Below are 14709 nucleotides of genomic sequence, written 5' to 3'. Positions count from 1 at the left end.
TCAGTTTTTCCTTTAGCATTAGATTGACGCTCTTGGTCCGCGAGGCTGTGAGGGTGTGTTTGTCTGTTATGAGCATGAGGTCCAGCTAGAGCCATAGCCAATGCCGGCCCATTTTAGGTCCCATCATGAGGTTAACAAGGGGTTTGGACTACTTAGAACTAGGAATTAGGGTTCTTATTAAGAGTAGCATATACTCTTTCTCTTTCCAAGTTCACTTATAAAGTGGAGTCTTCACTATTTTCTATTTCTTTGTTCCTTCCCTTGAAGGTTACTCTAGAAACTTTTCCTTTTGTTGTTAAAAATGTTTGATTCTATCCCTGAAATTATCCTAGGTAGATTGATTGGCCTAGCTTTGAATATTGTATTTTGAAGTGGTAGGGTTTGTTGTAATGGAAACACCTTGGTGGCTCTTAGTTACCGATTTCATATACAAAGTTTCCAACTGCAACTTGTCTTGGAATTCTTCCTTTGACCGGCTTGGTTTTGTCCTGGATCCTATATCCACATGGTTCTTTGTATAGAGAACCTTGTCACCAAATTTTTTCACTCTTGGATGTTTTTTAAAGCTCTTGGATAATGGGCCTTGCTCAAATTAATGCATCTTGTAAGTCGGATGGGTGCCTTGCTTTGAGATGAATATCTAGTGAAGGGTTTAGTCCATGGCAAAACTTGACACATGCTAAGTGATATCCATGGGCAGGGCATACTTCAAAAGGGATAGAAATCTAGAATAATAGACTTCCAAGCTTAATCTAAATTCCCTCAGACTAAAGAACTCATTCATCTTTAAGGTGCGGTATGTTAGTGGGAGGTATTGCCCACGTACAGTTTCCTTCAGCTTTTCCTAAGTGATGGTTGCTTCCAAAATTCCTTGATCCTTACACCATTGCTTCCACCAAAGTTGTGCTTTGCCCATTAAATTTATCTTAGCTATCATTTCTTGATTAGGAGAAGCAATGCCTATAAGTAGTGAAGTAATCCTCCATAGATTCAATCCAAATTTTCGCTTCAGGCTCAACATCCCTTCCCTTACCATCAAACTTAGGTGGTTTGATTTGCTTGAGAAGAAATCTCTTAATATTTTGTATGCTATAGTGCATCAAAAATATAGAGAGACTCTCGACTTACCGAGACCACCCTACCTTAGGATAGACTCATCAAGAATCTTGCCCTCTCACTTCCTTCCATTCGATAGTTTTAATTATCTACTTACTTAACACCTTAAGTTTATACAAATAAAATCATCTTTCTTAAATAGTCCTTTTAGTCATCGTTCCTTGGAATAAAACTTCTTTACTTATATAGAATCTTATACAAGTTTCCACCTTCCGTCTCCATATGAAGAAATAACAGTCTGAAGGCCTTTATTTTACTAAGGTTTTTGCCCCTAACTAGTATGGAGGCCCTGATAACATCCATCTTGAGTCATACAAGGGTGGACATGGCTCCTAGGATTCTAAGAGTTTACTCACAATATCCCTCCTAGCACCCTCAACTCCTCTTGTCCAAGGATCCCCGTACAGAGTGACCTCTCACCATTAGGGTTGGTTCGAGCTCTTCAAGGTGGAAAAACCCAATCCCCCTTGGTAAAGGGATCTGTAGCTAGACTTGAGGAAGGTTTATCATGCTTTTCTTTTATCTTGTTGTGAATTTGGTACATTAGGATTTTCATCAATTCAATCAAACTTCCTAAGTGCATCAAGTAAACTTGTATGCACAATTTGCAAGTATAATAAATTTTTTTCTCAAGCTATATTTCTACACAATAGGGAGGTATATATATGCAAGTTAATGATTTTGACTTAACTAATAACATTGAGATATTCCCTTTTAAAGAGGGTGCTTTTACCAAATGAATTTAATGACCTACTTTTAACTATCTTAGTTCACATTTCCCTATATTTACATGATTTCTAAATGCTAAGAAAAATATTCTTGATGCAATTACTTGATTCCTAGTTTTTACTAAAATTTATAGTGGATTTTTAAATGATTTTTTGAATTAAAAATTGATTTATTTGATACACTTTCCTTATATGCAGCTAAAGTAAGATTTAATTCGATGCATTATGACGTTGTGCAATTGATCTTATCATCATTAAATATTTAAAAATCTAAATTAATAGTTCCTACTTCATTCTAACATTCCTTTCTTATCAAGATTTTTAACTTGCCTAAGTTGTGAATGATAAAAATTTCATTAAAATTTGATAAGCATACGAAGAAAGGAACATGGGATGGTGTTGTATGTGATGGTTTGTTGTCCATGCTCGTGATCACATTTGTAATTCCCGCGCTTCCTTATCTAGAGTATTGCCTCTTCAAGGCCATCACAAATAAGGTCCTCATATGATAGCCTGATTGGAAACCTGAAGCGGCTAGGTGGATTCTTTGCGAGATAGGGGGAAAAGGGTGGAGTCATCCACAAGTGCTACAGACTAGATGGAGATGCTGTATGGATAGAGTTCCTATTGGATAGAAGAGGACTCCTCATATGGATGTGTAGGTAGTTGATGATGCTCATCCTTTCTTTCTTTTTGTGATCCTCCTCTTTCTTTTACTCCTCCACTCTCTTCTTTTTCTCTTCACCTTCTCTTCTTACTCTATTCCCTCTTCTTATATCTTTCTTCTATCCTCCTCCTTCTTACCTTTCTACTATTCTTCTTGTCACCTCCCCTCTTTTTGTTCTTCCCCATACTCTTCTTCTTTTTTACCCTTCTCCTTCTCCTTCTCTTCCTCTCACTCCTCATCTTTCCTCCTATATTCTCCTTCTTCTTCTCTTTCTCTCACTCTTTTTATCTTCTATCTTCTTCTTCTTCTTCTTCTCTTCCTCTCTCTCCTCTTATCTTATTCTCCTTCTCTTCACACACACACACACACACACTCTCTCTCTCTCTCTCTCTCTCAGATAGCAACAATGGGCATGCATAGTAAGAAAAACAATGAGCCTTTACCAGCCTTTACTAAGGTTTTTATAGCCTAAGATAAGGCTAATAATCCTTTGATTATCATGCACTTTACATGATTGGAGTCTCCAAGTGGACGGTTGGTGGCATGGTAGCTTTAGCCTTATCGACGATGAGTCAACAAATGATTTTTGTGGTGAAGAATATGAAGATCTAGCAGTGCTAATTGATCAAAATGAAGATGACATTGTGATTCATGATGAACTCACATGCTGTTTTTGAGAATATTACACTCTTCTATGGTCATCATTGCGTGCCTTTTTATTCCCCCTCACACCCCTACATTCCTAGGCTTCACCCTACTTTTCATGGTGGATCCTACTTAGAAAAAAGGGGATCTCCCTTTCTTTTCACAATAGTGAGTGTCCATTTTCATCATCTAAGATGGGATCTACCGTTCTTCAAAAAGTGCAACATCAACAAGTTAAATTTATTTTTTACTCAAAACATGAATCTTTTAAAAATTTCACAGATTTTTCTCAAAATGTATCTAATCTTAATGTAAGTTGAGAGACTCATTTTAACAACTCATTTTTGCATTAAAATGTCTCCAAATCAAGCTATATTTTTTAAAATCCACAATGTGGTGCTTGGGATCCTCTAAAAGTAGTTATATAAGTATTTCATATTGCATTACTCTTTGGTGTCAGGTCAACAATAACGTGGGATACTTTTGATCCCCTTTTTTTTGCACCTCTCAAAAAGTAGTATTCTCCATCTATGAAGGTCCCTAACCATATTATATGTTAATCTTAGTTTGTTATGCATTGTTTTCCCTCTAATTCTTCTAAATCTATATTACACTTAAAAAAAAACAATCTACTCCATTTCCTCTCCTACCTTGCATTTTCCAATGGAATTAGTTAGAAACATAAGCAACCATAAGATGAGAGTGGAGTTTCATATTACTGTGGATGAAGAGTACACTATTACAAAGACTCATTATAGCAAGCATGGCCTACAAGCCATAATAGATTCTAAGCTTATACTAGGTAGGAAATACTTAGATTTCTATTTGCATGAGAGTTTTGTGACTTTAAGTCTTGCTAGTCCAATAAGACTTGGTCTTTTGGTAGACTAGGGGTCTAGGTCTTTAGATTAGATTTGATTGCCATAATACACTGCACTTTAGAATCATGGGACAAGGACTCACATGCACAACACTACACTATAGTTTCCATTACACATGGCGGTTGTTTCCATAGAGTTTCAACTAAACCTATGCCAAGGAATTGGAAGATTTACATAATGTTCCATCAATGAGGAGGAGCATTACATGAGCCTTGCTATAGCTATATAAGCTATAGTTGCATGTGCACACAAGAGCATACCTACATGTTTGCTCAACTTTTCAATCCTCTTTCACTTGTTATGTACCCTAGCCTACGATAGAGACATGGATGGGTGACTTGAGGGTTGTGAAGAACTACATTAGTCATGAGAGGATTATATATCTTCATTGATTTCATTTAGAACGATAGGTAGGGGGATACAATGCAGTCCCTTTTTCCCATTGAGATGTGAGATAAGTGGAAAGGGCTTAATCACATTAATGAATCTTATGTATCTTGCATAGTTTCCTAAACCATGACATCATTGTAAAGGCTAGGTAGCACTCTTTAATCCATTGATTGTTTTGTTTACATGCCATGTTGTATGAATCAACCTACAAATCATGATTTTTGGATATCCATCTCCAAAAGGGTCCTTTATCATCAAAGCATATTTTGTGGATAGGGAACAAGTGTATTCGACAAGCAAGTAGTTTGAAGCAATGAAGACCCTATAGAAGACCACCCAAGGTGGGTCTATGCAATTACACACTTTCTAGGGATCCTTGATGTTTGGTGTATTTGGCACTAGGAATTTGATGAGCCATTGTGTCTCAAGTTTCCAATGTATTGTTGCAACACATCATTGCTCCTTTGACATTCGAATAATTTCACTGACTTGATGAGATTTCATGGGTTATAGCTATGTAAACTTCATCTTCTTACTAATCTAGATTGCCATGATAAATATCCTTTAAGTACAACTAAGTGACTCTTCATGGCATGCAAGAAGAAGAAAAGGAGACATTGAAGAAAAATAAAAAACACTATTGCATGACCTAATATGAGTTAGTAAAAACAATGGCTTTACTAGAGGAAGGGATATTTTGGAAGGCAATATGCTAGCTAAATTAAGAATTATGTTTCATGAAAAGAGGTCATGTACTTTCCTTTTGGGTTTGCATGGAGGGGGGACTTCATATAGGAAGACCATATTTTTTTGGTGGCATAAGTAGAGGCTATTAGGGGATATCAATCAGAAAATGTGTACTAGGATATTTGATCAACAAGATGGAGTGCAATTACCTTTACAAGCTAGTGGTGGAAATCAAACAATAGTGAGTGAGCAAGTGTAATGTTCCCATTTCAAGATCGTATCCACTACTCCATTGATGTTTTAAATGTTCTTTTGTTTCAGGAAATAGCCTCCCTAGATGTGGGCTTTCCTTCATCATGGTTAACTTACTTCATACTCAAAACTAAACATAATCTAACAAAGAAGTTAGATACATTATTTTGGAATTAGGGAAAATATGGACTTTAAAAATGCCTTTTAGCTTAGAAGTTAATTACTTTTCTAATTAGAGGAGATTTGAGGTGGACCAATGAAAGAGCATTGATATGCACATTTTATCCAATTCTATTTGTCCCTTGGGATCCACCGCAAGTAGGCTTATCCTCTACCTCTACTTTACACCCCCCACCCCCGCCCCCACCACTATTACCTTTGATAACATAGCCCCCCCTCTTAGGTAGGTCCCACAGGGTATCCAAAACTTGAGGGAAAATTTTGATTTTTTTAAAATCCTCTTCCAAAAGGTTCATTTTTTCTCAAAAAATTCATTTCATTTTGTGTATAGTCAAAGAAAAATATTTTATGAGTGTTTCTTTTGGTGTTCCCCCTCTCCACTCCATAAATCCATTCCATTATATCCTCCCTTCCATAGCCATAGTTAAAGCCAAAAATTCATCATTGTCATTTGGTGCTCCATAGCCACCATTCATGCTTTTCTTACAACTGGCTCACTTCCTTCTTTGTTCCAAGATTTACAAGTTTTGTCTTGCAAAAATAATTTTGATAACACTTGAATTTATTAACGATATCCTTGAGATTCTGCCAATACTATTTGTAGTCCTTATAAATAGGATGGGCATGTAAAATGGATAGGTGCTATATTTATGAAAGGCTCATGGTTCTACATGCAACCAAGAGTAACAAGCCCTCATCAAAGAGATTGTAATGTATCAAAGAATCATTGAAAAGGTAGAGTGCTTGGTTTCTATTGTAATTAACATATTTTTTATTATTTTTATTTTACTCATGAATTTCATGTACTTATATGTATATTCTCTTCTTATAGATAACTTTAGTAGAGGAACAATCCTTAAGGAGCCTAACAAGGATGTATGAAGCTTTAGATATTAATGTAGGCAAAACCTTGATTGCTAGGAAGTCTTTAGAATGCCTTCTTAACTCTAAGGTTTTCTCGAATTAGCATAAATATCTGGTGCCTAAATCTCTAAATCCATATGGTGCTCTTAAACTTCTTCATTATCCACCATTCAACTTGATTAGCTTGCTTCATATTTCACTCTCGCCTCTTGTGATCCTTGGTCTTAGAGTCCTCCTTATCCAATTTCCAAAGCATTGAGCAATCCTAATGGTGCATTACCTCCACTTTTAGCATTTCCTCTTTGCCACATTTAAATGTGTCCCATTGGTTGATAGATGTTAGCTCATTGTTTGAACTCCTCATCCTATGGCCCACAAACATTTGAGTTATAATCATTGATCAAGTATCCATAAATGCTTATACGCATGATGGATAAAGTCATAACATCGAAGACAATTTAACTTCTCACATGGCTGGTTATAATTGGAAAGCATCAAATGTTCCATAACATCCCACATACTAGTACCTGATTCAATATTGTCATCTATATTCTCTTATTTATCAATTTCTAGTTCATAAGATTGTATCAGGATTGGCAAAGACGTTGGTATATCTAAGTCAAATTATAAAATGCTTAGTTGAAACCAAGCCCATTAGCTTGTATATTCACATGTGTATATCTGAATATGAATAAGTTTTCCAAAACATTACACTAATGCATTTTCACTCGGATTTATGTGGCAATGGAGTTCCACATGCAAGCTAACTATCATCCCTAACCTTGGCCTCACTAAGCTAATCCCAATTCTTATTTTTATCCTAATCATAATCTTAATTAAGAGTTTTTCAAAGAGCTTTCATAATTATAATTAAAACTCTAAAAAGAATTGTGAATCTTATTCTTAATCTTAATCCTATTTAGATCTTTTTTAGTTGATTAAATCATACTATCTATACTATTCTTAATTTTTATCTTAATCTTACTTTAGATTTTTTAAATATAGTATCATTCAAAATCTAATTATATATGTATGAAAAAGTATTAAACTTTATTAATTTTGAAGTTCACATTTTGATCAATATTGAAAGAGCTTTATCATGTAGTACTTAATATTAAATATGCAAATATATTTAAATAAAGGGTCATGTGGTGTACCACACATCGTAGAATGAATGAAGATGGTGCCATCAAAGATGTGTTTCTTTGATGCTTTCATACCCCAAGTGTGACATACAAGCAAGTTAATAGTTTAGCCTAACCTTAAGTCTCTCCCATTGATCCTTTTCCACCTTCAGTCTCTCTCCTCTAGTATGTAATTTGTGGGAAAGTTTGTAGTCTTATATCCTAAACTACATAGCTTTCTCTCAATCTCTCTCTCTCTCTCTATATATATATATATACATATATGTATATGTATATGTATATATATATACATAGATGTATATGTATATGTATATATATATACATATATGTATATGTATATGTATATACATATATGTATATGTATATGTATATACATATATGTATATATATATATATATATATATATATATATATATATATATATATATATATATATATGTATATTTAATTTCTCTCCCTTTTTGGGTAAAAAATACGGGCTAATTTTACTCCAAAGGATATTTTTGGGAGGTTTTCTTAGTCTGCTTGCTAAATTTTCAAGCTTGAAAACTCAAAATATAGCCCATATATACAATTTTTCTTAATATTTTAGCCTAGGGATCACCTTAACAAACTCAAAAATAGAGTTTTGTCTTAATATACACCAAATTTTCTAAACTCTTAACTGTTGATCAACCAAACATTTTCCCACCTATCTAATAAACTAAAAATCATAGGGGTCTCTTATTTTTTACCCTTTGCCTTCTCTCTCTCTTCCCCCCCTCTCTCTTTCAAATATGTTCTATACTAAAATGATTTTAAAAATGGTACATAAAGAAAATGTAAAAGGAAATAAAGGTAAGCATTAAATCTCTCCTCTTCTTTTTCTCTTACCTCTTCTCTCTCTTGTATATAATTTACACCAATATCAAACCAAGAATAGTGTAAAACAACCTCCATAGAAATTTTACATTCTTATCTCAATATCACATGTAAATACACAAACTTTCTCATTCAAAGTGTAATGTTCACAAGCATTGAGGATAGTATGAAAAAAGAAGAAACACTACCTTGAAGCCATGACTTCTTTGCAAGAGAGTTTGGATGAAATAGAGTATGCAAAAAACAAGCAAGCAACCAAAAGAACAACCAATGCAAAATGGAGGCAAGATGCATGGACTCCAAAAGGGCCTTGTTAGGAATGGATTAGTGTGGGATTACTTTTACTAATTCACAAAATGTGATGGGTCTCAATTGTCATGATGGCAATTGATATGGTTCTACTCGAAGAAAAGTGGATTTCTAATTGAAAATTAAAAAAGAGAGGATGCAGTTTTCGGTTTATATTTAAAATTTCCAAGTGCATCATCACAAGTGGACATTGGCTTAATGCTAAGGCCTTGGAATGATTACTAGGAGGTCATGAGGTCAAATCTTGCAAGCGCCAGGCATGATTTTCAAAATTGCTTATGCTAGCATGTCACAATCACGTGCTCAATGCGACTACTTTTTTAGGCCTGAAAAGCAAAAAAAAATAAATGTTGAAAAGTGTTTATTGCACTTGCAAGTTGGGGAACCCCTTTCCATGTGTCAAGCTAGTATTCAAGCCCACCTGTGAGGCTTGGAAGTTTTCTATTTTAATATTTAGAAATAGGAAAATTGGAAGATTTTGTCACTCCACTTGTATCCAAATAAATATTTTTCTATTTGAAAAACTACTTACCTTTCTAGCAAAAAAATACTCATCTCTCCACTAAATTGGATAAAATGTGCACACCAATCCCTCTCTTATTGGTCCACATCAATTCTCTTATGATTAAAGAGGTGATTGAATACTAGCTAAAGGGTCATTTTTGAGTTCATATTCCCCCTAATGCTCAATGATTTTATCGTGCATACTTTGGTCCTTGCTCTCAGTAAGGTCTGCAAATTGTGCAAAGAAAGAGAAAGTTTCGAGCATAGTATTTTTTTACAATGTTGTCATATGACTAGACATCCAAGAGTTGAAATCATAATAAGAGCCACTTCTCAAACAATTAAGTGATATATATGTAAGGTATAACATCTAGAGATTTATGAGGCAGTTAATTACTTCATGAAGTAATCTATGTGTGAAAAATATTAGTTTTTAGCTTGTCATGAAGAGAGCTAAGCTAAATATAAGTCATGTTGGAACTTGAGGTAAGTCAAGTTTGCTTGTGACTTGGAGTCCTCACTATTAGGAGAGGTAATGACATTGTAGTTGATTTCACCTTCTTGTCCATTGTCTTATACTTCATATGCACTCTAATGTCAACCCTATCCTCCAAAACTATCTCTTTCTATATCACAAAATCAATAATAACTCGAAACATATCCAAAAAATTCACATGTATAATGATGCACCCAAAACTCTGCTTAGATCCCAATATGGCTACACTTTCTAACATTGTATCTACATAAGAAATGCCATATACAAGCCGAAAACACATTCATCATCATACAAAAATCCATGCTGTCTCATTTTTTTCTCAATCCCACATACAAATTATCTTACTATTGTCTTCATGTCTACAACTCTTTGGTTGACATTCATATATTTCTTTCTCATAAAGCATGCATTTTATGTGTTATTTAACATCAGATACGAATGTGAGTACACGTGTATATGTATGTACATCTTGACTAATATCATATTAAGTTTATATGATGAATGAGCTTTAATCACCAAATCTTCAAGCATATTTTTTTAGTAGTAGCTCAAATTCTTGTTTGGATGGTAGCCTAGCTTTAGGTTTGTTAGAGTTCTTTGGAGCAAAAAGAGAGCAAATTTAATGTATATATTATAAGTTTACTTGTTTACTAAAGAATATCTTAGTGGCCATACCTAAATAGATTTGTAAACAAAGCTTGTATAAAAGCTAATTAAGAAAGGTTTTTTCACATGTTGTTAATAGCCTGAGTAGAATACTTGCTGAGATAACTACAAAATTGTTCTTTACTTCCATAGCATACTATTTTATATATCAACAATCACAAGCCACTTAGAAATATCTACAAAAACCTGTGACATTAGTAGTAGCCATGCTATCCTCTAGGAATGATCTCATTGTCACACAAAGCCTTTTAGGGTTTTCTTGAGGCACTCCAAAAAATATATCCATCGGCTATATACTGCTCTAGCATCCTCTACTTCTTCCACAAGCTTCCACAAAATATACTAGAAAGTGACTCTATATTGTAAGCGTGCTTGTGGATAATTTTTTCTCAAAAAAGACAGATCGTCTCCACTGCTCTTTGCCTTGCTAATTCAATTGAGGATCTCCTTATCTTCTTCTAGAGATCCATTACACTAAGTTTGATAACCTATAAATGGCTCAACCGATTTCTGGAGTGAGATACTTTGCAATCATGATTGGTAGTATGTATTTTCACAAATTTAACACATTATATATTATAGATTAAGGTAACATAGTAAAGATGAGTACAAAATCAAGTTGATGACTAACTTAGCCACCAGGAAAAATTTAGCATATCTTATGCCAATCATGGAATTTTGTTATGAAAACTAAAAGAAGAATATATAAAAATAAGATGATGATTTCATTTATTTTTGTGGATTTTCAACATTGTTTAATTGTCACATGATTGTAACTATCATGCGATAACTAAACAATGTGGTAAATCATCATCTTAATTAAAAGAACTATAAGAAAATAAGATGATAGTTTTAATTTATTTTTGTAAAATTTTATGTAACATGTCCACTTGTATCTTCAGGACACGTCTTAGTAGTCCATCGGAAAGGGTGTCTAGAAAGCTTCGCTCGGCACTCGCATGGAATGTTACGGGTTTTGCGATCTAGGGCTTTTCGCGTCTGCCACGTAGCGGAAGTATTCTGGCCGTTTCCACTTAGGATCGACCTAAATTAGGGTTTTCCTTATTGGTCATTTCTTAACGGCAACTAGCGTTGGACCCAAGCGAACTACTTCACACAGAAATGCTAGGTCCAAAGCGGATTCACGCTACACTTGGTTCAAGGAGAATGGGAAACGAGAGGGATTCAAAGCTCAACCTCTCTGCCATAAGGCATAGTCCCATTCCGTTCCCCTAAAATAATGTAAATCGGGTTCAATCATAACTCTAGGTCAAAGCTTTTGTTGTTCATGTTCTTTGACGATCTTCCTGCTATCCATCCTGAGTTGAGAAAAGTTCCCAGCCAACTGGGACCACCCATCCGTAGGACAGACCTATGGCCCATCCTCCGCAATTTCCTCGAATTGTTTTAGTTATTTAACTACCTAACCCATTAGTTGGACATGTAACAACCAACTTATTTAATTAACCCGTTAGGCACTGGTTCCTTCACATAATCTTATCACTTGACATAGAAAAACAATATCAGACAAGTTCCTTATTAATAGGTTATCATATTTATCTTTGAAATACAAAGAAGTCTAGCTTGTAGGCTTATCCACAATCCGCCCGAAGGCTATCCAGCAATCCACGGGGATCACTAATCCAAGTTTCCGCCCATAGACTAGTATGCGGGCCTTGAGATCCAATCCCGAGTCATGTTAGCCTCTTGTGCAGGGCTCGGAAGGCGAGGGATTTACGGCCAGAGCCCCCCCTGGCACCCAAACATCCTCCTGCTCCAAGTAGTGCTCAATGAAGAGACCTCTCGCAGTGGGTTCGGTCCACTTTTTCGACGCGGTCAACAACCCCCTTAGTTAGGGTCAGGCAAGCAGTCGAGCGTAACTGAAGCTACCTCTCCCTTCAGGACTTCAACCTGAAGTATAGATATCCATTTATCTTTTAATTCATTGATCAAACAAATCCAAACAGTGCTCTAGAATCTGTAGCAAGCACAAACATTTCCATTGATCGTTTTTGTTGGAAAACTGCTAAGGAATGAATCCTTCCTTTTGAATGCATCCTACACAAGATCCGGGATGACTTGCAACTTGGCAAGGTTCCCTATATCCTGGGTTAAGGTGTACCCTATTAACCCGACTTGATCAAACCTTAAGTTCATTGGTTATTTCAATTTATCAACTAGTCATTAGTTTCCAATCAATCTTTTTTACTCAAGAAATATACTAAATTAGGATGATTATTCATCCTTTTGCAAGATAACTTGCGTAAGGACCTACCATCCTCGTTGCGAGAATTTGGCTATTCCCTTGTGATCCAATCACAATATCATATGACTTTACACTTGTTGCACAAGTGTCGCATTGAATGGAGTCATGAAACAATCTGTTCCTAATTACATTAGGCTGACGTCGTCAGTCCTAGAGTTCCAAGTTCTATCTCGAAAGATTCTTAGGGACAAACCCTAGTTCACTTTCCAAATATGTTTCACTGTCCCTACATTCGGTGAATGTAGGCAAGTATTTTGGGTATAGGAGTTTCAATTTTGGTAATTCGTATCGATTAGGTTACATATTAATTCCTAGTGAATTTCTTGAATTTAACTCATTCTAAACAAGTACTCTGGGATTTAGGTATTTAGGTTTGTGCCAATTTGTTTATCTCTTGGAGATAATTACGTTAACATTTCATAAACGCATGACTCGTTGTCTATGAGTAAATTAATTTTTCAACCTTAACTTATCGATATAAGGTCAGGCATAGGTTAGGTTAATTTCGACTATTCTTCCTATAACTTTGCGAACAAAATTCATGCTAAGCAAGCAACCTTTTCCTTGATAATTTATGTAGTTGACAAACAATAATTTCCTAGATTTATGCATTGTAAGAATCATTTCATGCTTTGCACTTTCCATGATGATTCATTGCGAAGAGGATATGGGTTAATAATGCGATATGCAGTTTATACATCTAGGCTTAAACGAAGTATACTATTTTAATGGACATTAATCTAATTTTTAATTCATTTCAATGCATAAAGCTATTTGCTAGAAATGCATTTATGCTTCCTCTATTTTGCATGTTCCATTGAAAGTATTAATGACTAAGTTCCTCCGTTGTGAGAATTTAGGACAAAAACATATCCTATTTCCAACAATTAACCTTTCATGATTGAATTACAACAATACCAAATAAAAATTAGGAAGGAAAACCTGGGCTTGGGGTGAGATGTTCACGTGGATGCTGAGAGATGACCCTCCTGCGACTGCATCTTGGACTTTCTTAGGAGGCATTTCCACCGTGGAAGCAGCTTTGCAACTCCTTTTTGAAATTCCACCGTGGCTCCGTTTTGCAATAACTTGCACTGTCTGTCGAAAACAGTTTTAGAAGGCTTCCTCCTTGAAGTAGGGAATTCGAAAAGGGGGATGTTTCACAATCTTTTGCGAATAAGACCCATTAAAGACATATGAGGGGCTTAATGGCCTTGTAAAAACTCACACAAATGAGAAATAAATAAAGTGTGGAATCCCTTACGAGGGTTTTTGAGTGGGAAAGGGAGGTGTTAAAAGACCCTCAACACTCTCTTTCCTTTTACGAGTGGAAAAAAAAAACAAAGCCCCAAGGGTATTTTGCATAGGGCAAGGAACAGGCTAAGGGGTTTAAACACGCGGGGGGGGGGGGGGGGGGGGGGCGCGGGGGGGGAGTAATCCCAAAGTCCAAGGGAATGGCTTAAGGAAATTTATAAACACGGGGGTTTCAAATCCCATGGGAAGCATGGGAAGGGCTAAACGGGAAAAACATTGGGGAAAAAGGGTAATAAACCCAAAGGAAAGGGGGCTAAGAAGGCCGCCCCTTTGGAAGCTTCTAAGCTTCCAAAAGCTTACGTGGGGGAGGGGGGGGGGAAGAAGATTTCAAGGCCGTGTGTTGGCGGCGACGCCCAGGTGGCTTGCGGCTTTGCAACTCCTCCTCAGCTCAGGTGACCCTCCTCTCTCCCTCAAGCGGCACAAGCGTAGGCTTCTCCCTTCATCTTTTGTAGAGCAGCATCACGGATAATGGCAACGCCTCATTCCTTACCCCTTGCTTGTATTCCCCCATGGTTTAAATAGGGGAGAGGAGGGGGATCCTCCCTCTCCTACGTGTGGACTGGCATGGCACTAAGGGTGAGCAAGCTCAAGCAAGGAGCTTGCTGGACATTCTATTCCCCTCTCCTCCTCCAGCACGACCATCGATGCTGGGCGGGAGATAAGCAAAAAAATTTCCAATAACCTTAGTAGATTTTCAAAATGCAATATTATCATCCCACTACTTAAAGAAAAAAAAAA

This window comes from Lygodium microphyllum, chromosome 22 (assembly GCF_053477565.2).
Source record: "Lygodium microphyllum isolate KBCC chromosome 22, Lygodium_microphyllum_v1.1.10, whole genome shotgun sequence".
In the NCBI taxonomy this organism is placed as follows: Eukaryota; Viridiplantae; Streptophyta; class Polypodiopsida; order Schizaeales; family Lygodiaceae; genus Lygodium; species Lygodium microphyllum.
The sequence above is the reverse complement of the archived record's forward strand: the minus strand, read 5'-3'. Positions refer to the sequence as shown.